The following is a 23,653-nucleotide window of genomic DNA, read 5'->3' as shown; positions in this document are numbered from 1 at the left end:
CGGGGATTTTTATTAACGTCTTAGGAATGTTTTGGAAAGAACCTAAGACGTCTGCTAACGTGCGGCTATCTTAGTTTGTCTAAAAAGATAATTTTGATTGTAAGATAAAACTCGCTTTGGATTTGTTTGAAACAAAGTAATTAATTTACTATATAAGTGAGAATTGGATTGAAATTTTATTCATTCTTTTAAAATCTGTTTGAAATTAATTTTAAGTCGATAAAACGTTTACGGCGTTTACAAGGAATTGGATTCTTTTAACTTTAAAACTACTGACAAATAAAAGCATATAAATAAACGAAAATAAGAGAGGGAGAGAGAAAAAGAGAGAGAAAGAGAGTTGAGTCAAAATCCGGGTTATATGTTCTCCTGGACCGGTATTTAGACCAACATTTTTTGGGTTTTTTGACCAATTTGTGTTTGTACCTATTCTAAACTAATCTTACAATAATCAATAAATAAAATAAAATAAAAAAAGACGACAAGGGATTATGCTCGAAATACAATCTTTCAAATGAATTTGGTGCTTTGAGGCCTAATCTCTTCAACTTCTTCCGCTTCGGGACCTGTACGTTGAATACGTGGATTGACTCGATGGATGGAAGTATAAGTCTTTGATTCTTCCGAAATGTGAGGGAAAGAGTCTCCAGAGATTTGGGAGGGACTGTTCAAACATAGAAGAGAATGAAATAAAATAGCGATCAATAACATAGTATACTTTGATTCTATATAACGCAACCAACACCCAAAAATAAAAATAATAATAACGTGTGACTAGTGTACCTCCAAGTTCTGAAAAGTAAAACATGCAATATTTAATGAATTTTCGCTTACATTAAACTAACTTCACATAATAAGATAAAATATCAAATAGTAGCGATAACTAAACAATGAGGCCAATAGTGACTAGAGGTAGTAGATTTAGAAATAATTATTTAGACATAAATTTTAATGAGGAAACAATTATCGGCAAGAAGAATAGAGTGAGCTATTGAAGCTAATGTGATTAAGTCTTCTTTTAAAAAATGCAATAGGAAAATATGCAAAGACAATAATACCCCATTTATTAATGAATAAACTTGAGCATTTAAACCCATGAACAAAATAGTATACCCAATTAACAAAATGATGTTACTGGCTCGAAACAAATCAGACATTGTTAAAAGAGAGATGTTAAACAATTTCATGACTTTAACTAAAGGAATAGAGCAATCACAGACGTCAATACTTACAACTAATTTAAACATCATTTTCAACTACAAAGGCATGTATTTAGGACTAAACAAAGGATGAAAGCTTAAAGACTACAATCTATTACACATCTCGAATAATAAGGGAAGAAAGAAAGAAAACTATAGTAAATGAGAAACAACTACAACTAATAAAATAACAATTGAGAATTTTAGCAACGATATTGTATAATATAAATGCTAATAAATGTTGTGGACAGTCAGATCGTGCAGAAACACATATATGTAAACCCATTAAATGAGACAAAGTAGTTTGGCATTTTTACAACAAAGTTATATTATTGAATAATAATAAGGAAAGCACCAGTAATTTAAACTAAATAAAATACCTGCACATTAAAAACTTGCTTTTGTGTAAAACATATTTTTTTTTAAAAAAAGAGACATTTTTTTCTTCATACTAAGGTACCAATACAATTAGAGAGCTAGCACCTCTTTGTAAAGGGTGCTCATTAGGAGATTAGAAATCAATAACTTAATTACTGGTACTAACAGTAGGAGCCATATTATGTGCTGTTACATCGGAATGTAAAATACTTAGATTGCCTAGTTGAGCTAGTTTATTAGTCTTTAGTATTTATCCTTCTAGAATCTCCTCTTTTGGTGAAGATCAATTATGAGGCGACTCTCTAGGAAGATATGTAACTAGAATAATTTACAAAATATCAACAAATGGCATTAAAGGAAGAATGAAAGCTCAAAGAGAAAAAAAAGAAATAATTTTAATAAAATATTGAAATCAACGAAGACATTTTTTCGGAAAAGCAATATAATTTGAGAAGCCAAACGACTTAAAAACATTAACAAGGATGAACTGCAAAAACTAAAAAAAAAATGACATAAGTAGGAACTTAAAACTCAAGTGAACTACAAAATGTTTAGATTAATGTTTAGATTAACAATGAGATGTAAGATCATGGAGGTACCGCGTTGAAACAAAATCGAGAAGTCATCCTTCATGATTCAAGAAAACTTAAACGAAAAACGAACAAAGAAATAACATGCTACAAATCACTTTGACATAGTCTATTAACCACAAAAAAACTTGGAAGGGAATCCAAAATGATCAAGGCGAGAATCTGACCAAGATTAAACAAAAAATTATTGAAAGAAAAGAAAAAAATAACAGGAAGAAACGCATTATAGAACTTAATTTCTTAAATCAAACCAGTCTTCTATTAAATACATCTTAGTTAAAAGAAGACATAAAATTTACAGTACGACATTAACTTAAAGCCAAGTGAAATAGAGAGACAGCAACATTAAGCAAGGTTTCACGATACTTCAACACAAACACTATCTCTATTTGGTCAAAAAGGCCAAGAAAACAATACATATTAGGTTAACAAAATAATGGATATAAACAGAGACAAACTATGTAACAAACTCTTCAACAGTAAACCATTATTGTGAGACTAAGACAGAGGCGAGAAAAAATGAAACGGAGGGATGTTTTACCTTTTTGAGTGCCGCGAGCTGGAGATAGAGCGAGCCAAACAAACACAATCTTCCAACCACAAAGCTCGACTTCAAACGGGGTTTGAGAGGACACAACGCAACTAGAAGGAATGCGTTATATCTCGGCAGAAAACTAGAACATACCTCTGTTTCGAATGTCTTATCATGTTTCTATACTATTTTCTTAGCTGCTCTTGACGTTCCTGATCAAGGGATTTCCCAACAAAAATTTCAACTAGAAAAATCAAACTCCTTTTCCCAAGTTCCGTCTGTCTCAGTGTCCTCCTGCTAGTTGTAAACCAACTTGAAGGAGTTCAATTCCAAAGAAAAAAATTGCTCGCCCTTTTTTTAAACTAAAAAAAAATTCTCTGCCTAAAAAATAAAAATCCCCCCTAACTCCCCTCAAACAGTGAATAGGAAGAGATATATAGAGGACGATTAGGGTTTTCCGAAAGGAAGAGGTGAGGGAAGAATCGACCAAAACCATGGGTTATTTAAAAATTTGAAAACTTGTCCCTTGCACCAATTTGGGATAAACAACTTTTTCTGAGGCTTGTTGCTCTATTCTAGAAAAGGAGAAAGGGGATAGATGGTTGAGATGGTTCCATCATCCTTGGAATGGTGACATGGCGCAATCTTGTCGTCCCAAGGACGATTCTCGCGTGCCTGGAGCTGTTGTTGGGCTCGTACAAGCACAAAAAGGAGAAAGGATCGAGTTTGAAAAGACATCGAAGGAGACGAGATGGGTACACTGTTCACGCGTCTGCTGCTGGAACCGTTGTCGTCGCATTTGCTGCTGGTGACATGCTTTTTGGGGACCGTTGTTTTTCCCCACGCCGTGAGGAAAACGGATGGAGCAGGCGTGGGGAAATGTTGCGTACATCAGGGAAGACTGAATTCTTTTGGGGAAGGAAAAAATGGATTGAGTATTAGGGACAAAAAGGCTGGAGTTTTGATGGGTTAGGGGTTATGGGGAACTGGGTTGCTACAAAAAACATTAATTGGGCTGGGAATTAATTTGGTGAAATGGGCTTGGATGGCTGAAGCTATTGGGATTTTGGTTTAAATAAATAAAAAGAGTAAGACGAATTAATATAACCAATTTACGATCTTCTGAAACTTAACGAACTAAATAATTAGCTTAATCAAAAATATAAACAATTAAGTAATTAAACTAATTAACAAAGTATTTAAATAAAATAATATATTTTGTTGACGATTTTTAAAAACTTATAAAATAAGCTAATTATATAAAGGACATATATATTATCTTACAATTATAAAAGCTACTAAAATTACTTTGAAATAACTTGAAAAACATTTTGAATTTTATAAAACTAATTATTTTAAAACTCTCAAAAATTAAGAAACTCGTGAATTAATTTGTCGGGGAGGGTAAAAATTGGGTGTCAAAAACTGTCTCTCATTTTACTTGGATTAATGCAAGAAATTCGAAAAAAATGAATTTGACCAAACCCATTTTGACCGACCACATATTCATATTTCAGATAAAAACTTGCTATGTGCTTCAGGAATTATGGCCCAACCCAGGCATCGGGTTTCCTACATATTTAAGGCTATATGAGAATTTAGGGCGCTTGTAGTTCGATACGCTTGATTTAACACAAGATTTCATAAAATTCAAAATTTATTCCAGTACCGAATTATGAAGGGACCAGAATGCTCAAGATAGGATTTATAAGCGAATGTTGGAATATAACCAAGTTTTAAACATTAAGCCCGCCTACATAATCTTAAACCTTAGGAATCAGGCTATTTTTAGTTCGATTCAATCTATGAAAAAGGAAATCTATTATGCTAGATGACCTTTGGTTTTGGACAAGTGACAAATTAAATCAGTATAAAAAGAAGGCTTGTAACCTCTTAGCCAAGAATGTGGCACGTTTAACACCCATAGTTAAGAACTTCCACGTACATAATTTCCAAAACTCATGGCGCATTGTCAATATGAGCGGAAACTTTCCTCCTGCAGACACCAAAAATCCGGATGCAAACCAGAACTGACAAAAGCCAAACAAAAATCCACATGCCTTCTGATAGGGGTGTTATTTGATTGTGGTGAAGTCGCTCCTCTGCTCACATCCTAAGAGTTTGACACTCCTCTTTGGACTATGTCCCAGTTCGCATCTAAGAAGAAGTTCCATATTGTGCTGCATCCTTTATGATGTTGTCCGTACCTGTTGTATTTTTGGGATAGTTCATCTTTTTGAATGCTCTCGACAGAGACTGAGTCAGCTTTAAAATGCAATTCAAATGGGAGATAGTGACTTTTACCGCATTGACACTTAGATTCTCTCCTTCAACATTTGACGTCAACTTGCTCGGTTTGACGTAAAGCAAATAAAGCTTCTGTCTTATGCTTGCAATATAATCTTCCATATACTCTTCGTTTGATGTTGAAATAGGTAGAAGTTGATGAATTGTTGAAATTTCTCTTGACGTCGTCTTCGATGATCTTCTTGATGTTTACTTTTATCAAAATAAAAGAATGGAATTTATGTTGATGGGTTAACATATCTCCTGAGATGCACGATTCATTCCCCGGCATTGCAAAATTTCTTGCGGGTCATGAATATCTTCCCGCGATGCATAACTTTTTGCGAGGCATGAATACCTTCTCGCGATGCATAGCTTTTTGAAAGGAATGAATATCTTCTCGTGATGCATGAATATTAAATCGCAAGGCATGATTGCGATGCATACCTTTCTACGAGTCTTGAATATCTTCTCACGATGCATGAATATTAACTCGCATTGCATGATTTTCCGTGATACATAAGTATTAACTCACTATGCATGATCTTCTGCGGGCCATGAATATCTTCTCGCGATGCATACATTTTTGTGAGACATGAATATCTTATCGCGATGCATAATTTTTTGCGAGGCATGAATATCTTCTAGCTATGCATAACTTTCTGCGAGGCATGAATATCTTCTAGAATGCATGAATATTAACTCGCAATGCATGATCTTCCGTGATTCATGAGTATTAACTCGCGATGCATGATCTTCATTGATGCATTAGTACTAACTCGCGATGCATGATCTTCTGCGATGCATGAATATTCACTCTTGATGCATGATCTTCCGTGATACATGAATTTGACTCGCGATGCATGATCTTCCGCGATGCATGAATATTGACTCGCGATGTCATCCATGATACCAAATGAAGATAGTGCTTCAATTGAGAACCATAGTTTTCTTCTAGGTGCTTTTCTGATTATGATATCGTCTCAAATAAAATTAAAAAAATTGATCCTTCACGTAGTGTATCATCTCAGTCGACAATACAAATAAATTACCCCTCCGAATAGTGTATTGTCCTGATCGACAATAAAATAAATTAAACCCTACGGGTAGTGCATTGCCTCGACAATAAAATAAGTTGACCTTTCCGGGTAATGTATCGTCTCAATCGACAATACCGATAAAATGACCCTTCTTTTAGCGACACTATCTTGTCTAATAATGTGATGCAGACGACGTCCTTGACGAAAATTGTAAACTATTATTTCCCAGGTTTTCATTCGATTCATCATTGAACCTAGCCGGACGCTCCTTATGGACTTCCTGTTGTTTAGAGTTGAATGAAATAAAACATTCACATTTTCAACTCTTCCATATAAGCAATATAAACTAATTCCTGCATTAATAGAAAATTTGTAAATTGGAGATGCCTTTGCCCCCCTTGACTTCTCACGTTCGTCGAACGGAGGAATTTCCTGATTTCAGAGCAAAACTATATAATGTATCCATAGAAAAATTGTTAGATTCAAAATGAACTGATCTGTGTTGATTCCTTCATTTGTCTGCTCCTTGTCCTTCTATCTCCGGTTGATTTTCTTATCTCCCGACATTTGATAGATAAGACAAAATGTTTTATGCCAAAACAAATTAAACATAAAAGGAAAATCTTTAATAAAATAAATTTTTGAGAAGTAGTATTTTGAAAAGGATCACTGCCAAGTGTCATGTCACGTCTGGCTTAACGAACTTCATTGAGCCTGATACTTGGAGGTCTATCTTATTATTCGTTGGGGAGTATTCAAAGCCACTCTAGACAGTCAATAAAACCATGTTCAAATTTTGAGGTCATCCTCAAAATTTCATTCCCAGTTACATGTCTCAAATTCATCTTTGACTATTGGTGAGCAAATCATAGAATTTTTGAGATCCTCTAAAAAATTTTGTCCCAGTTGTAAATCTCGACATATCTTTAGTCTTGACTTGTTGAGGAGTAATATTCTTATCGAGAATTTTTTAGTCCCAAAAATTCTGTCCCGGTTTCTATAGAAAGAGGAAAAGAAACTTATGGGAGATATGACCGAACCCTTATGGTGCCTACGTATCCCGTTGAGGCAACAATCAGGTCAAACAAAGTTCCCCCAAGGCTAATAACGATAAGAAATTTTACAAAGAAACCAACTGAGGCCAACATAGACCGCGTACGTATCTCATTTTTGACAATTCAGGTCGAACCTAGTTCATTACAAGAGGGATATAACATTAAACGAAACAATTACAAACCAATAAAACAATTACAGGGAAATAACAAAAATTCAAACTAAAGCTTCACATGTAGGATCTCTTGACAGCATCTGAGTTGATCAGTTTCGGCCATGCAGAGCCATCCATCTCCGACAGGTCAAAAGAATCTCCAGATAATACTTTGTGAACCATGTAAGGACCTTGGCAATTTGGTGCAAATTTGCCTTTGTACTCATCTTGATGAGGAAAGATGCGCTTAAGGACCAACTGACCAACTTCAAAAATTCTGGCTATGACTCTCTTGTGGAAATCACGAATAATTCTCTATTGATATAGCTGACCATGACAAACGACAACCATTCTCTTCTCATCATTCAATCTTAATTGGTCAATCCGCTTGCTTACGCATTCAGCACTACTCAACTCAGCTTCTTGGATGATTCTAAAAGATGGTATCTCGACTTCAGCAGGTATGACTGCTTCTGTTCCATACACTGGCAAATATAGAGTAGCCCCAATGATGTTCTAACGGTCATCCGGTAACTTTGGCAACATCTCGTGCCAACATCGCTGATTGTCAATCATCTTCCTCAGAATCTTCTTTATATTCTTATTGGCGGCCTCTAGAGCTCCATTCATTTGGGAACGATAAGCGGTTAAGTTCTGGTGAGTGATCTTAAACTGATCACATATATCTCTCACAATTGACTTTTGAGATTCGCACCATTGTCAGTACTGATGGATTCAGATATTCCAAACCTGCATATCAGATTGTTGCGAAGAAAATCAGCTACAACTTTCCTTGTCACTGACTTATACGAAACTGCTTCCACCCACTTGGTGAAGTATTTTATGGCAACAAAAAATATATGTGTCCGTTAGAAGCGACTGGTTCTATCGGACCGATGACTCCATGCCCCAAGCTACAAATGGCAATGGTGAACTCATAACATTAAGTTCGTGAGGCGGCACTCGGATCAAATAACCGTGCACTTGACATTTGTGACACTTCTTCACAAACATGCAAAAATCATTCTCCATAGTCATCCAAAAATAATCAGCTCGCAGGATCTTCCTTCACAAAGTGAGTGCATTCATGTGCATACCACAAACGCCACCATGTATCTGTTGGATAAGTTTCACAACTTCAACAACATCGACACATCTGAGAAGACCCAAATCTAGAGTCCTCCTATAAAGGACTTCTCCACTTAGAAGTAATTGAGATCCATACGGCGTATCGACTTCTTCTGGTTGGATGTAGCATCTTCAGGATAATTTTTGGACTCCAAATACTTCTTTATATCAAAATACCATGGTAAACAATTTTGTTCTGCTTCAACATGTGAACAATGGACTGGATGTTCTTTCAGCTCTATATGCAGAGAATTAATATAATCATTATTTGGATGTTTAATCATTGAAGCGATGGTTGCAAAATCATCGGCCATTTCATTCTGTATTCTAGGAGTATGTCTGAACTCGATCATACAAAATCTTTTGCACAATTGTACATACTGTACATAAGGTATAATCTTCGGGTTGTTTATGGCCCATTTTCCCTAAACCTGATGAATCAACAAATGTGAGTCTCCAATAACCAACAGCTCGTGGACATTCATGTCGATGACCATTTTCAAACCGAGGATACAAGATTCATATTCATACATGTTGTTCGTGCAATTAAATCGGAGCTTAGCCGCCATACCTTTTCCTTGGTGTTTTGCTGCTCCATCAAAGAATAGTCTCCACCTAGGATATGCTTCAGAAATATCTTCGCCTAGCTACGATACTTCTTTATCGTGAAAATAAGTCTTGACTGGTTCATACTCATCATCAACGGGATTTTCTGCAAGATGATCAGCCAAGGCATGTGCCTTTATCGCCTTCTGAGTCACATACACAATGTCAAATTCACTCAACAACATTTGCCACTTAGCTAAATTTCCGATTGGTTGCCTTTTGGAAAATATACTTCAACCGGTCCATTCTGAAAATCAGGTCTGTAGTATAAGAAGACAAATAATGTCTCAACTTTTGGGCAAGCCAAGTCAAAGGACAACACGTTCTCTCCAACAGAGTGCAATGGGACTCGTTTGGAGTTGACTTCTTACTTATGTAATAGATAACCCTTTCTTTCTTGTCATGTTGTCCAAGCATGCATCCGAATGCACTATCTGAGACGGACAAATACAGCAACAATGGACTCCCTTCTCGCGGAGGAAACAATACCGGTGGATTGGAGAAATAGTTCTTGATTGCATCAAAAGCAGTCTCACACTCTTCATTCCACTTTGTCCAAGCGTCTTTCTATAACAGCTTAAAGATTGGGTCACACAACACAGTTGATAGATATATGAATCGATTGATATTGTTCAACCTCCCCAAGAAACTCATCACTTCTTTCTTCGTCTTTGCAGGAGGTAATTCTTGAAACGCCTTTATCTTGGAAGAGTCTAGCTCGATACCCCTTAGGTTGACTATGAAACCCAACAATTTTCTGGCTAGCACCCCAAAAGTACATTTGGCAGGATTTAACTTCAAGTTATACCGGCGTAGATGGTCAAAGAACTTCATCAAGTCCGTCAGGTGATCCGAACTCTCACAGGACTTGATTATAACATCGTCTACCTAAACCTCGATCTCTTTATGAATCATATCATGAAATATAGTGATCATAACCCTCATATAGGTAGCACCAGCATTCTTGAGGCCAAATGGCATCACCCTGTAATAATATACACCCCAAGGTGTAATGAAAGATGTCTTTTTTGCATCTTCCTCGTCCATCAAAATTTGATGATAACCTGCGTAACAATCCACAAACGACTGCATTTCATGCTTAGCACAGTTATCAATAAGAATATGAATGTTTGGCAATGGAAAATTATCCTTTGGGCTGGCTTTGTTGAGATCTCTGTAGTCGACATAACTTCTGATCTTCCCATCTTTTTTGGCAACTAGAACAACATTGGTCAACTACGTCGGGTATTGCATCACTTCCACCAATCGAGATTCGATCTTCTTGGAGATCTCTCCTTTGATCTTTAGACCCAACCCAGGCTTGAATTTCCGAGTTTTTTGCTTTACCTGACTGAACCCTAGATTAATCGGTAACTTGTGAGACACAACATTGGTACTCAGCCCTATCATGTCGCTGACATCCCGGACGAACACATCAATGTAATCGGTGAGTAGATGAATCAGGCCATTTCTTTGATATTCATTCAAGTGAACACTGATTTTTACCTCTTTTACACATTCTTGGTCTACTAGATTTACAGTTTTAGTTTCCTCTAAATTTGGCTTATGCTGATTTTCAAACTGCAAAAACTCTTCGGCAACATATTTCGGTTCCTCATTTTACTCTTCGTATTAATCGACCTCATCATCACCTGCGTCATTTTGTTCGTTCAGCTCGTTACATGACATGACATTGGTAGGTTTAAAATTTATTAGTGAAACTATAAAAAAAGTAAGAAAAGTAAAATATATCAGATGAGTAAATAAATAAATTTCTAACAAAAGAGGCTTTCATTTAAATTAGGAAATAATATAAACTTTGGCTATGGCAAAGCACCATGTTGCCTATTTCAAACATCACGGGTGAATTTTAAAATTCAAGCAATTAAGAAAATGCAAAATGGTGGGTCTCGGGCCTCTTCTGGACCGCAACCGATTCCCTTCTACCATGGAGTTAGGGGAATAAAAATCGGCGTGTAGGTCCAATTATGCAGCATCTCTCCAGTCTCTGCATCACGGATACCAGCTAGCTCGACCTCTTTCTCAATAACATCATCGAAAAGGCCACACATTCCTTTTCCAAGGTCGTCATGCTCGGCATACTCCCAGACTGGAAATGATTGACACAGATGAGGGATTGCCTTAACCAATTCTTTATCAATCTTCTTCTTCGCCTTCATATCATCATCTGTTGGACGTACCCCAAACTATATCTAGCTCGTTTGACGGGGACCAGAATAGGATCAACAATTCCTTGGGAATTTCTTCCAAATCCAAAACCTGGTTCAATATAATTCTGCATCATCACAGTGGCTATCATCTTGTACACGAAGGCATAGGAGGCTATGGGTACAAATCCTCACCGATGGAATTTAGCAGCTCCACCATATAGAAATTGGTACCTTGAGACACTTCATGAATAATTGGCGCCTGTCTGCGAGAGTGACTCCCTTCACCATGAATAACCAGCTCTTTGTTCTTCCAAACGAGTTTCATCATCTGATGAAGGGTAGAAGGTACAACTCCAACCATATGAATGAAAGGCCTTCCCAAAACAAGGTTATAGGTGGTGTCAATATCTAAGACTTGAAATTGTGCGTTGAATTCTGTCGGACCCATTTGGATGACCAAATACACCGCTCTGAACGTGTCTCTCTATACCCCATCGAAGGCTCTTACATTGACATGGTTCTGCTCCAGTTACCCAAAATCAAACAGTAACTGTCGTAGTGTCGATAATGGACAAATGTTCAGACTAGATCCATCATTCACCAAGATGCGATTTATAACCTTCACGCGACACATGATAGTGATGTGCAACGCCTTGTTGTGTGACTTTCCTTTAAAAGGCAACTCCTCCTCACAAAAGCTAATACGATGTCCTCGGATGGCTTGGTTGATCATAGAGGCCACATTATAACTGCTTGTGCCCACGGGCACATACGTATCATCGAGGCCTTCATCAAAGCCTATCTATGCAATCGAGAGGTCATCGGCAGGGCCCATACAAAAATCTGGGCTGGAGTCTTTTCCAAGTTCTTAACAATACAATAATCCTTTGGCTGCATCTTTCTCTAGAATTTCTTCGCTTCGCCTTCGCTTATAGGTCTTTTACCCTGACCATTCTTCTGTCGTCAAAAAGACACTCTTCAGGAGTATAACGCCTCCCAGAACAGGTCATACCCTAAGTGGCAGCAGTTTCAATCACAAATTTTGGCCTGACAAGAGTTTCTGATGGCACCAAGGCAACAACTTTCGCGGGTGTCAGGCTAACAAACTCTTTTTTGTCTTTGATACTCAAAGAGGCCACAAGCCTTTCCAACTCGTCACAAGTGATTGAAGTTATCACTTTTATGATGCACCAATAATCATTTGTTTCAATCATATTAACATTGCCGCCTCTATGATTAGGCAAAGGGTTGGTGTTGACATTAGGCACAGCTGGTTGAAGAGAGACCATCTCTTGGTCGATTAGTCCTAAATTTTTTGCTTGAGTTTGATACAGTCCTCAGTATGATGCCCAACACTATTTGAATGATAAACACATCTTTTAGCTGGTCTTTAAAATTTAGAACTCGTACCCACTTATTTGAGCCCCACTAGGTAGATATATCCGGCCGCATCCAGTCGCTCGTACAACTTTGTTCGTCTTTCAAATAGTGAAGTAAGGTTTCGAGGAGGCTTCTTCTCGAATCTAGGCAAAGGTGGATCATAACTGACTTGTGGAGGACGCGCTTGTTGGTGACTTTTGTTGTTGGGATGGGGAGCTTAATTTCTAGGATAGGGATTTGTTTAGTAGTTTGGCGATGATGCTTGCTAATTCAGAGAGGGATTTTGGTATAGTGGAGCTTGGACTTGATAAACAGGAGGGGTTTCTCTGTACCTCGACTGCACGTTAGCGAATTTGGGAGCACCACCTTCGTAGTGGGGAGATGGGATTTAATAAAGCCGAGCATGATTTTGGTAAGCGGGAGAAGCATTTTGGTAAATTAGACGTGGATTTTGGTATACAAGAGGAGATTTTGGTATTCTGGAGGAGGATTATTTTTCTGACTAGCTTGGTAGGAATTTTTAGAAAATCGAGAATGACCTTGGGATGATGACGCTCGTCTAGGGTTTTTCTTCCCCACATATAAGAGAGCGGCAACATCCTCTCTTTTCTTCTTCAACAACCTTGAAGATCCGGGCGACACGGCCACCTGGGCTATCTTTCTTGATTTTAAACCATCTTCAATAGTTTAACCGAGCTTAACTATTTTGACAAACTTCGCTCCCATGGGAAACATGATTATGTCGTAATACTTGGGCTCTTGCATTCGCACGAATACTTTGAAATTTTCCTTTTCAGACTTAGGAAGTCTTACCCTTGCAACATCTTTTCTCCACCAATAGGAAAACTCTCTATTGCTCTCGGTGGATTTCTGCTTCATCTTCTCCAAAGAGTATCAATCGGGGAAAATTCTAAGTTGTATGCGAATTGATCAATGAAATATTTGGCAAGAGCATTCCAGCTTATACATTGTCTTGTTTCGTGGGAGGTAAGCCATTCTAGAGCCTCCGCGCATAGGCTTCGACTGAATAGACGCATCAATCGAGTTTCATCCCTACTAACTCCAACAAGCTGGTCACAGTAGGCTCTCAGATGAGCCATAGGTTTCCCAACTCCACCGAAAGTATCAAATTTCGGAATCTTTAACCCCTCTGGAAGGTCCATATTTGGATGAATACCCAAATCTTCATAAATAAGACCGGCTGCATCAGGGATATGCATTGGAGCTCTTTCATGGCTCTCTTGATCTCTTCTCTTATATCCACTTTTGCCTCTTCCTTCACTCTCCATTCTCTTTCCTATTCCTCATAATGGTCAAACGCAGAACCGTGCACGTCGTGCTCAGCAGGGACGAGAATATGGAAAGTGGCTCTTTTAGGTAAGGGTAGAGCTACGAAAGGACTATGGGCGATTTGAATGGTTTGGTAATTCCGTGGATAAGACTGAGGATTGGTATTCTGATTTAAGTGGTGGTGGGATGCTTAGGGATTTAAAGTATTTTTGTTTGGATTTTGTCCTAGATTTTGAGGTTGTGGAGCGTTTCATGTTGGGTATTTTGAGAGTGAGGTGGTATTTGGGAATGGTTGTTTTGAGAAGGAGGGGGAGTTTGGTAGGATGCAAAAGCATATTGGAGATTTTGTGTAGTCAAGTCTATGACAGAGCGATTTTGGACAGGTGTAGATGGATGATTCTGGGCTGGATCCACATTTGAAGTAAGGAAGTAGAGAGGAGGTCTCCCATCAGCAGCGTTAGCAGCAAAACCTGGTGGAGGCAGATCGTGTCTGCTTTGCATCTCCACCATCATCTCCACAATCTGTTGCATCAGTTTCAAAATCAATTCGTTTTAGTCCTCTATGGTGGGTTGAGCCACCTCAATGTCAGTGAGACTTACTTCTTAGTTGTTATGTCCCATTGCATTTTTGCTTTGACTGAATCTTATCTGGGAAAGGAATATCCAGGACCTTTTTATTTGGTGAAATAGGGATGATCTGCCAGCTTAATCGACACAGATCAGTTTCAGAGTACCATAGAAGGAAAACAACTCAAAGGCAGCTTTGTCAGTTCAGATTCATGATAAAAATGTATAATAATACACAGAGAGCAGATAAACGCACAAGTGGCTATGTCTGAGGATGTCTTCAACCCACGAGTAAGGACGGAAGCAAATTTTTAACAAGCAGGTTTTTGCTTGTTTTTAGTTTAACCCTATCATATAAAAGCTAAATCACATGGAGCTAAGGTATTCTTGCAGATGTCCTTTGATGTCCGTTGATCTGATCTTTGTATCTACTCGTAATATGATAGGGGGAGACTAAAACATTTTTAAAATAGGGACCGGGCCTTTAAAGGTTGCCTACGTATCTCACATAGATAAATCAGGCCCAACGTAGTTAAAGTACAAAAGGAAATATTTTCATTCATCCATTCATTACGATTACAAGTAAACTGAAAGACAACAAACCTTTAAATATAAAATGATGACTACAGCTCAGTATGTCAAGCCGCAGATCATCACATGCAAGGAGAACGTCGTCACCTCATGTGTTCAAAGTATTGTTCATACTGAACAAACCATGGACTGCATTTTTAAACCCAAAGCACTCCTCTATCGTATGACCTTTCTGGTTGGGATGACATTCGCATGTCTTGCGGAGATCCCCTGATGCCTCTTGGGATGACGCTCTTTTGACGGGTCTCAGCATATTCCAAGATCAATAGTGTTTGAAAACGAGTGCGCACGAAATGACCTCTATCCTTTTTCGGCATTTTTGTGGATATTCCTCGAGAGAAATTTTCTAGTCTCCATTTTCCAAACGTCCTTCAGAAGAAGGTTTGCGCGCAAGTGCCTCCTCATAACTCTCTTCGTTGATTTCCTCCTCGGGGCTCCTAGAATGAAACAGTTTGTCATACAGGCGCTTTCTGCACTATTTTTGTTCCTCGATCCTCTCTTCTTCACTTGGCCTAGTTTGGATACTCTTTCCTTTGTCCATAGAGGTGATCTTTCCTTTCCTGAGACGATAGAGTAGCGTTTTAGGTTTTGGGATATGAGATGTATCTTTTGAGTGAGAAACTTAAGACTCGGAAAATTTTTGTCGGACATATTTTAATAGTGACTTGTGTGTATATTTTATAGAACTTTCTTGACAGAAATGAGTTGACTATATCCTCATTCAAAGCAACATATCACACAAGCAGTTAAAACACCTATATTGCGTCCTAATCATGCATGTGACCTTTTGTGCCAAGGGTAGGCCTAGGGATCTAAAGGATGTATTGCGTTGTTTAAAAAAGATTGTTGCATCCCCCAAAATAAAATTCACAAATAATCATAGCATTCGTTACATAGTTTAAAGCAAAATGAGCTACATTTTTAGGGAAGGGGAATACATTGCGAATACAAGTAGAAAACAATCCTACGCAGGGGAATTAGAATGTTGACGGTCCTGCTCCTCCTCTGTCTTTCTCTACCTCTTCGCGAATGATTTGCATTTGCTTGTTACTACATATGACTCATCAAAAAAAACATTGGAAGATGGTGGCACAGCCTGTAGAGTGTTCATCTGCTCATCTAGGATTGCATCTAGACGCACCAAACAAGCCCTTGAATCGACTAGCTCTTGTGACCTCACCGCTAGAGCCCTCTAATTTTCTCTAATTGGTACTCTTGCTCCCTTCGCTGAAATTCCTTCTCCCTTCGGTCCCATTCCTGTTGAAAATAATATCCGTAGATCTGGATCCTTATCTATACGTCTTTGACTTCTCGATCCACGCTTAGTTTTGGGTTCACTATGCCACACAAATCATTCTGCACAACATCTTGTATTCATCTACAGACCCTACTTCATATCTATTTTATGTCATACCCCATTTCATGTTGACACGTCTGGCCCAATCTTGGAGGATGATCTTGGCGAAAGGTATTTTAGTGCACCCATTGTATCGACGATGAAAGAGCTAGTATTCCCTTGGACAAGTGTGATTTGTGTTCTACCGAATTGCTGCATCACCCTAGCTTGGTTGTAGGGTAGCAATCCCCTGATGCAAGGAAAGACTAAAAAGGGAAGTTTGGCCCTTTGCGCTGCTATATTCTCAGACATGAAGCTCAGCAACATCCACTGTATGTATCCTTCTTGTAGATCGTAAAATACCCTCACCCACGCATCCCTGGTGGTGTGAATTGGGAATATGTGAACACTTAGATAGAATTCGTAATTATCAAGGGGACACGTCTGGATCGATTTGGCTAACTCTTGTTGTTGGAAGCCATTTCTTATTCACAGATGCTCTGTCATCCACCACTGAAGTACATTGTTGCAACCTTGGAAAAATGGGAACCCGTTCTTACATTAGCTCAAAGACCGATAGATGTCGGCCAAAATGACCGGGGCTAAACTGCAATGCTACCAATTCATCTAAAAATGGCGTCTACTGCCATCACGACCCGGGTGTCAATATCCTTTCCTTCATTCTGAGGGAACACAATGCGATGGCTTGATTTTATCTTCAAGTACTGTGGTCATTGAATTAATTTGGAAATTGCACAAAATAGCTATCGTGCCCCCATATTTCGAAAAATCACATTGGTGGTATACTTTGGGCATCCAACCAGTTATCCCTTACCAGCAGCAACATGTCTTTCAATTCTCCACTAGTCGGCCTAACTTGTAGAAGGATGTGATGATCTGGACCTTTTTTCCTCTTGGCACATGTTCCGATAGAGTCCAGACAATCCTTTATTTCTTCTAGCATCGGTGTCATTTCAACGTCTCCAAATCAAAACACCATCTTTTTGTCGTCCCAGAACCGCGTAATTACCTCGATAAACATGGGCCAAACCTTGAACTCCATTATCGAAGGTAAGTGGCCCATGTATCTCATTTGTCAATCCTTGAGATTGTCCCACCATATGCGAAGAATGTCTCGTGTCTTGGTGACCATGTTGAAGCTGATGAACTTACTCGACATCTACAAAAACATACGACTAGTTAGTTTCCACCCCCCATGACACAACAATTAGCAAAACACGCAAACATCCTTCAGATTAAGCACACAAATATGATCTTCCTATCAAGCCGTGGGTTCTTTGGACTCAAGGAGGTCTTTCTAATGGGCCCAATACTCCTTGGGTGTTGGGTTATCTTAGGCCAATGCGCTACTTTTCAGGTTTTGGTTTCTCTCTTTCTTAGTTTAACTAGGAGTGGGTTATATTTATAGTGGAAAGGGTAACCAAAGCGGACTACTTGGGCCGGGACGGTAAACGATCGTTAACTATCAAGTTTTTAAGCTAACTACATTTGTCATGGTGCCCCGAGAAATATTTGGGTAAGGAACGACTGTGAACACGCATAATCGTCATGTAAGCGGTGAATAAAAATAATCATCGTTTAATGGAGTTTTAATGCAACAGTTTCTATAGTACGATAAATAAACAGATAAAGTTAACTTCGCACATCCAAATACGTTAGTTTCAACATTTGAATCCTCCAACTCCCAATCGAAGTTACCATTCTGTTTTATTTCTTTCGGAAAAATAATAATTTTTGTATGTTTTTGACTTTTTAAGAGTCGCCACTTAATTTTTGAGAAAAATCAAGAAAAACGTTCTTCCATTTAATTGAAAACAGAAAATCAAATGAAAGAATTTTAGGAAGGTTCGGGGATTTCTATTAACATCTTAGAAAAGTTTTTAAGAGCACCTAAGACATACGCTAACATGCGGTTATCCGACAACTAACTTAATTTGGCTAAAAAGAAAATTTTGATTTTTAGATAAAACTCGCTTTGGATTTCAAGAAAATTTTGATTCCAAGAAAATTTTGATTTCAAGAGAACTGAATTGCAATTTTATTCATTCTTTTAGAATCCGTTTGAAATTAATTTTAAGTCAATAAAACATTATGACGTTTGCAAAGAATTGAATTATTTTAACTTTAAAACTACCGACAAATAAAATTAGATAAATAAACGAGAATACAGAGGAGAGAGAGAGGAGAGAGTTTGGTCTAAATCCGGGTTATCTGTCTGCCTTGACCGGTATTTGGACCCACTTCTTTTGGGTTTGTTGACCCATTTGTTTTTGTACCTATCCTAAAATAATCTTACAATAATCAATAAATAAGTAAATAAAAAAAGACGACAAGGGCATATGCCCAAAAACAATCTTTCGAATGAATTTGGTTCTTTGAGGCCCAACCTCTTCAACTTCTTCCTCTTCAGAACATGTACGTTGAATACATGGATTGACTCGATGGAAGGAAGTATAATTCTTTATGATTCTTCCAAAATGCGAGGGAAGAGTCTCCAGGGACTCGGGAGGGCCGGTTCCAACATAGAAGAGAATGAAATAAAATAGCGATTAATAACATAGTATACTTTGATTCTATATAACACTACCAACTCCCAAAAATAAAAAATAATAATAACGTGTGACTAGTTTACTGCAGAGTTGTTAAAAGTAAAACATGCAATACAAAATGAACTTCACGTTAATTAAACTAACTTCACGTAATAAGATAAAACATCAAATAGTAGTGATAACTAAACAATGAGGCCCATAGTGACTAGAGGAAGTAGATTTAGCAAAAATTATTTAGACATAAATGATAATTAGGAAGCAATTATCAGCAAGAAGAGTAGAGTGAGCTATTGAAGCTAATGTAATTAAGTCTTCTTCTAAAAAATGCAACATGAAAATATGCAAAGACAATAGTACCCCGTGTAATAATGAATAAACTTGAGAATTTAAATTCATGAACAAAATATTATACCCAATTAACAAAATGATGCTACTCCCTCGAAATAAATCAGACATGGTTAAAAGAGAGATGTTAAACAATTTCACGACTTTAAGTAAAGAAATAGAGCAAGCATAGGCGTAAAAAATTACAACTAATTTAAGCATCATTTTCAACTAAAGAGGAATGTATTTAGGACTAAACAAAGGATTAATGCTTAAAGCTTAAATACTACAATCTATTACACATCTCGAATAATAAGGGAAGGAATCAAGCAAACTATAGTAAATGAGCAACAACTACGACTAGTAAAAGAAGAATTGAGAATTTCAGCAAGGATATTGCAAAATATAAATGCTAATAAATGTTGTGGATAATAAGATCGTGCAGAAAAAGATATATGTAAACCCATTAAATGAGACAAAGTAATTTGACATTTTTATAACAATGTAATATTAATGAATAATAATAAGGAAAGCACCATTAATATAAATTAAATAAAATACCAGCACAGTAAACACTTGCTTTTGTGTAAGATAGTGTTTTTTTTAAAACAAGAGGCATTTATTTATTCATACTAAGGTACCAATATAATTAGAGAGCTAGCACCTCTTTGTAAAGGGTGCTCATCAGGAGTTTAGAAATAAAAAACTTGATTACTGGTACTAATAGTAGGAGCCATATTATGGGCTGTTACGTTGAAATGTAAAATACTTAGGTTGCCTAGTTGAGCTAGGTTATTATAACCTTTAGTATTTATGCATCTAGAATCTCCTCTATGGGTTGAAGATCAATTATGAGGAGACTCTCTAGGAAGATATGTAACTAGAATAATTAACAAAATATCAACAAATAGAATTAAAGGAAAAATTCAAGATCAAAGACAAAAAAAAGTAATAATTTGAACGAAATACTCAAATCAATCAAGACATTTTTCCGGAAAAACAATTTCATTTGAGAAGCCAAACGACTTAAAAACATTAACAAGGATGAACTCCAAAACCTAAAAAAAATGAAATAAGTAGGAACTTAGAACTCAAGTGAACTACAAAATGTTTAGATTAACAATAAGATGTAAGATCATGGAGGTACCGCGTTGAAACAAAATCAGGTAGTCATTCTTCATGATTCTAGAAATCTTCAACAAAACAAATGAACAAAGAAATTATTTGCTACAAATTGCTTGACATAGTGTATTAACCACGAACAAACTCAAAAGGGTATCCAAAATGATCAAGGCGAGGATCCCACCAAGCTTACACGCATAATAATTGAAAGAAAAGAAAACGATAGCAGGAAGAAACACACTATAGAATTTAATTTTGTAAATCAAACCAGACTTTTGTTAAATCCATATTAGTCATAAGAAAACATGAAATTTACAATATGGCGTGAACTTAAAGACAAGTGAAATAGAGAGACAGAACCATTAAGCAAGGTTTCACGATACTTCAACACGAACACTATCTCTATTTGGTCAAAAAGGCTAAGAAAACAATACAAATTAGGTCAACAAAATAACAGATATTAACAGCGAGCAACCATGTAACAAAACTCCTTAGCATTAAACCATTATTGTGAGACTAAGACAGAGGCGAGAAGAAAATGAAACGGGGGGATGTTTTACCTTTTCCAGTGCAGCGAGATGGAGATAGCGCGAGCCGAACAAACACGATCTTTCGCCCACAAAGCTCGACTTCAAATGGAGTTTGAGAGGACACGACGCGACTAGAAGGAATGTGTGATATCTCGACGGCAAACTAGAACATACCGCTGTTTCGAACATCTTATGGTGTTTCTATACTGTTTTCTTAGCAGCTCTTGACGTTCCTACTCAAGGGATTTTCCAACAAAAAATTCAACTAGAAAAATCAAACTCCTTTTTCCCAAGATCCTGTTGTATCAATGTCCTCCAGCTAGTTGTAAACAAACTTGAAGGAGTTGAATTCCAAAGAAAAAAATTGCTCGCCCTTTTTTTAAAAAACTCAAAAAGAAATCCTTTGCCTAAAAAATCAAAATCCCCCTAACTCCCCTCAAACAGTGAATAGGAAAGAGATATAAAGAGGAGGATTCGGGTTTTCCTAAAGGAAGAGGTGAGGATAGAATCCACCAAATCCAAGGGTTATTTCAAAATTTGATAACCAGACCCTTCCACCAATTCGGGATCAACAACTGTTTCTAAGATATTGTCTATATTCCAGAAAGGGCGGAAGGGGATAGATGGTTGAGATGGTTCCATCGTCCTTGAAATTGTGATGTGGCATAATCTCATCTTCCCAAGGATGATTCTTGCGTGCTTGGAGCTGTTGTTGGGATCGTACAAGAACAGAAAGAAGAAAGGGACGAGTTGAAAAAGACATCGAAGGAGAAGAGACACATACATTGTTCACGCGTGTGCTTCTAGAACCGTTGTCAGTGCATTTGCTGCTTGTGACGCGCTTTCTGATGACCATTTTTTCTCCCCACGCCTTGAGGAAAATGGATGGAGCAAAGCGTGGGGAAATGTTGCGTACATCGGGGAAGACTGAATTATTTTGGGGAAAGGAAAAAATGTGTCGGGTATTTTGGACAAAAACGCTGGAGTTTTGATGGGTTTGGGGTTATGGGGGAACTGGGATGCTAAAAAAACTTGAATTGGGCTAGGAATTAATTTGGTGAAATGGGCTTGGATGGCTGAAGCTATAGGGAATTTTGTTAAATAAATAGAAAGAGTCAGACGAATTAATATAACCAATTTACGAGCTTCATAAAATTAACGAAATAATTAATTAGCTTAATTAAAAATACAAACAATTATGTAATTAACTAATTAAGAAAGTATTTAATTAAAACAATATATTTTGTAGACAATTTTCAAATACTTATAAAATAAGCTAATTATATAAAGGACATATATACTATCTTAAAATTATAAAATCTACCAAAATTCATTTGAAATAACTTGAAAAGCATTTTTAATTTTATAAAACTAATTATTTTAAAACACTAAAAATTTAAGAAACTTGTGAATTAATTTGTCGGGAGGGTAAAAAATGGGTGTCAACAGGTGTCATTCGAGGACGAATGTTGTCCAAGTGGGGGAGATTGTAAGACCCCGAAAATGACTTAGGTGAAATATAGAATAGCATGTTTTTATTGATGGTTTAAGCTCCTATTTAGGACTACTTTGTTTTATTGAGGCAGTGTCTAAGAGTTAGGTGCATTGGAAGTCAAACATCAAGGGACGATTTTTAAGACGTTTGACTACTAAGTCACCTATGTGCGTCATATGTGCTTTTATGTGCTTATGTGTGATTAATGAGGTTATAAAGTACTTAAATGATTTATTATGATTTATATAGGTAGTGTGTCGAGTTTCGTGAAGATTGGAGGTCAAACGTCCAAGAACGTCCATGATGTTCTAAAGATGTTCCTTGAAATGACCTTATTTGTCTAGGCATGTTTCTTTGAGTTTTACGTGTTTGTTTTGGATAAAATTCATGTGAGAGGTCCTAAAATCGTATACGGTCATGTTTGGGTTGGAAATTATTGGGAAAAAATCCCCAAGGACCAACCAATGGTCCTTGAAGAAGGACCCATGTTGGTGGACAAAACTGCCCAAAGCAGTCCCACCTACGAATGTCAATCGACGGCCAGTGGCTTGGTCGACGCCTTGTAGGTGGTGGGTATCGTTTGATACTCATCCTGGGACATAAGATACCAATTTCAAGTATCTTAACCCATCAACGAAGGACAGGACGGCCCGTGTATTGACCTACGCCCCGTCGATGGGCAACCGTCTTTTGAGGTGTGTGTTCCGGCGCAGGCTGCTATTAAGTGAGGGGTGAAAGTGTAATTTCACCCCACATCAAAATAAGAGTACTGGTGGTTCCTTAAGGGTATTTTGGGTATTTTAAGTGTGTATATTAGTCTTAAACACATAGAAGATTTCATTTTCTTAAATCAAAACCCCAAAATTCCTTAGAAATTACTTAAGACTCCATTGAAGTCCAAAGTGAAGGAAGAGCTTGGTGTAACGAATTGACTGGACATTATTCATAAAAGTGAAGAATTAGCATCATCAAAGTATGGATTTTGATCGTTGAAACTCTCTTCATCAAGTATCCCAACTCTCAATAAGTTTTCTAATGTTTTCAAGTTGAATTGTCCAAATTTCATGAACCTACCATGGGTTCTTGCATTAATGACTTCTAAACATTGGATAATGATTTAATTGATATTGAATTTATGATTTAACCTAAATTACTATGAACCCATGAATCGGATGAACCCTAGATATTTACTAAGTTATGGGATACTTGATATTGACCTAGTGTATATGAATAAGATGTAGATTTTTATGGGCTATCCAGTGATGTAATAATTGTATTCAATTGATATCTAGGTTGTATTATATTTATCAA

At 37.3% G+C, this 23,653-nt stretch overlaps 1 long non-coding RNA gene across 1 annotated transcript; it reads right to left on the bottom strand.

Moving 5' to 3' along the window:
• Positions 1-319: 319 nt before the first annotated feature.
• On the bottom strand, positions 320-3,643 carry LOC107018946. The gene is made up of 2 exons (XR_001456708.2): positions 2,709-3,643; positions 320-664 (listed from the first exon to the last, which is right to left on the bottom strand). It is a non-coding gene; the product is annotated as an uncharacterized LOC107018946 (long non-coding RNA).
• Between the last annotated feature and the right edge of the window lie 20,010 nt (positions 3,644-23,653).

The sequence above is a fragment of the Solanum pennellii genome, chromosome 5, assembly GCF_001406875.1.
Source record: "Solanum pennellii chromosome 5, SPENNV200".
In the NCBI taxonomy this organism is placed as follows: Eukaryota; Viridiplantae; Streptophyta; class Magnoliopsida; order Solanales; family Solanaceae; genus Solanum; species Solanum pennellii.
The sequence above is the reverse complement of the archived record's forward strand: the minus strand, read 5'-3'. Positions and strand labels throughout refer to the sequence as shown.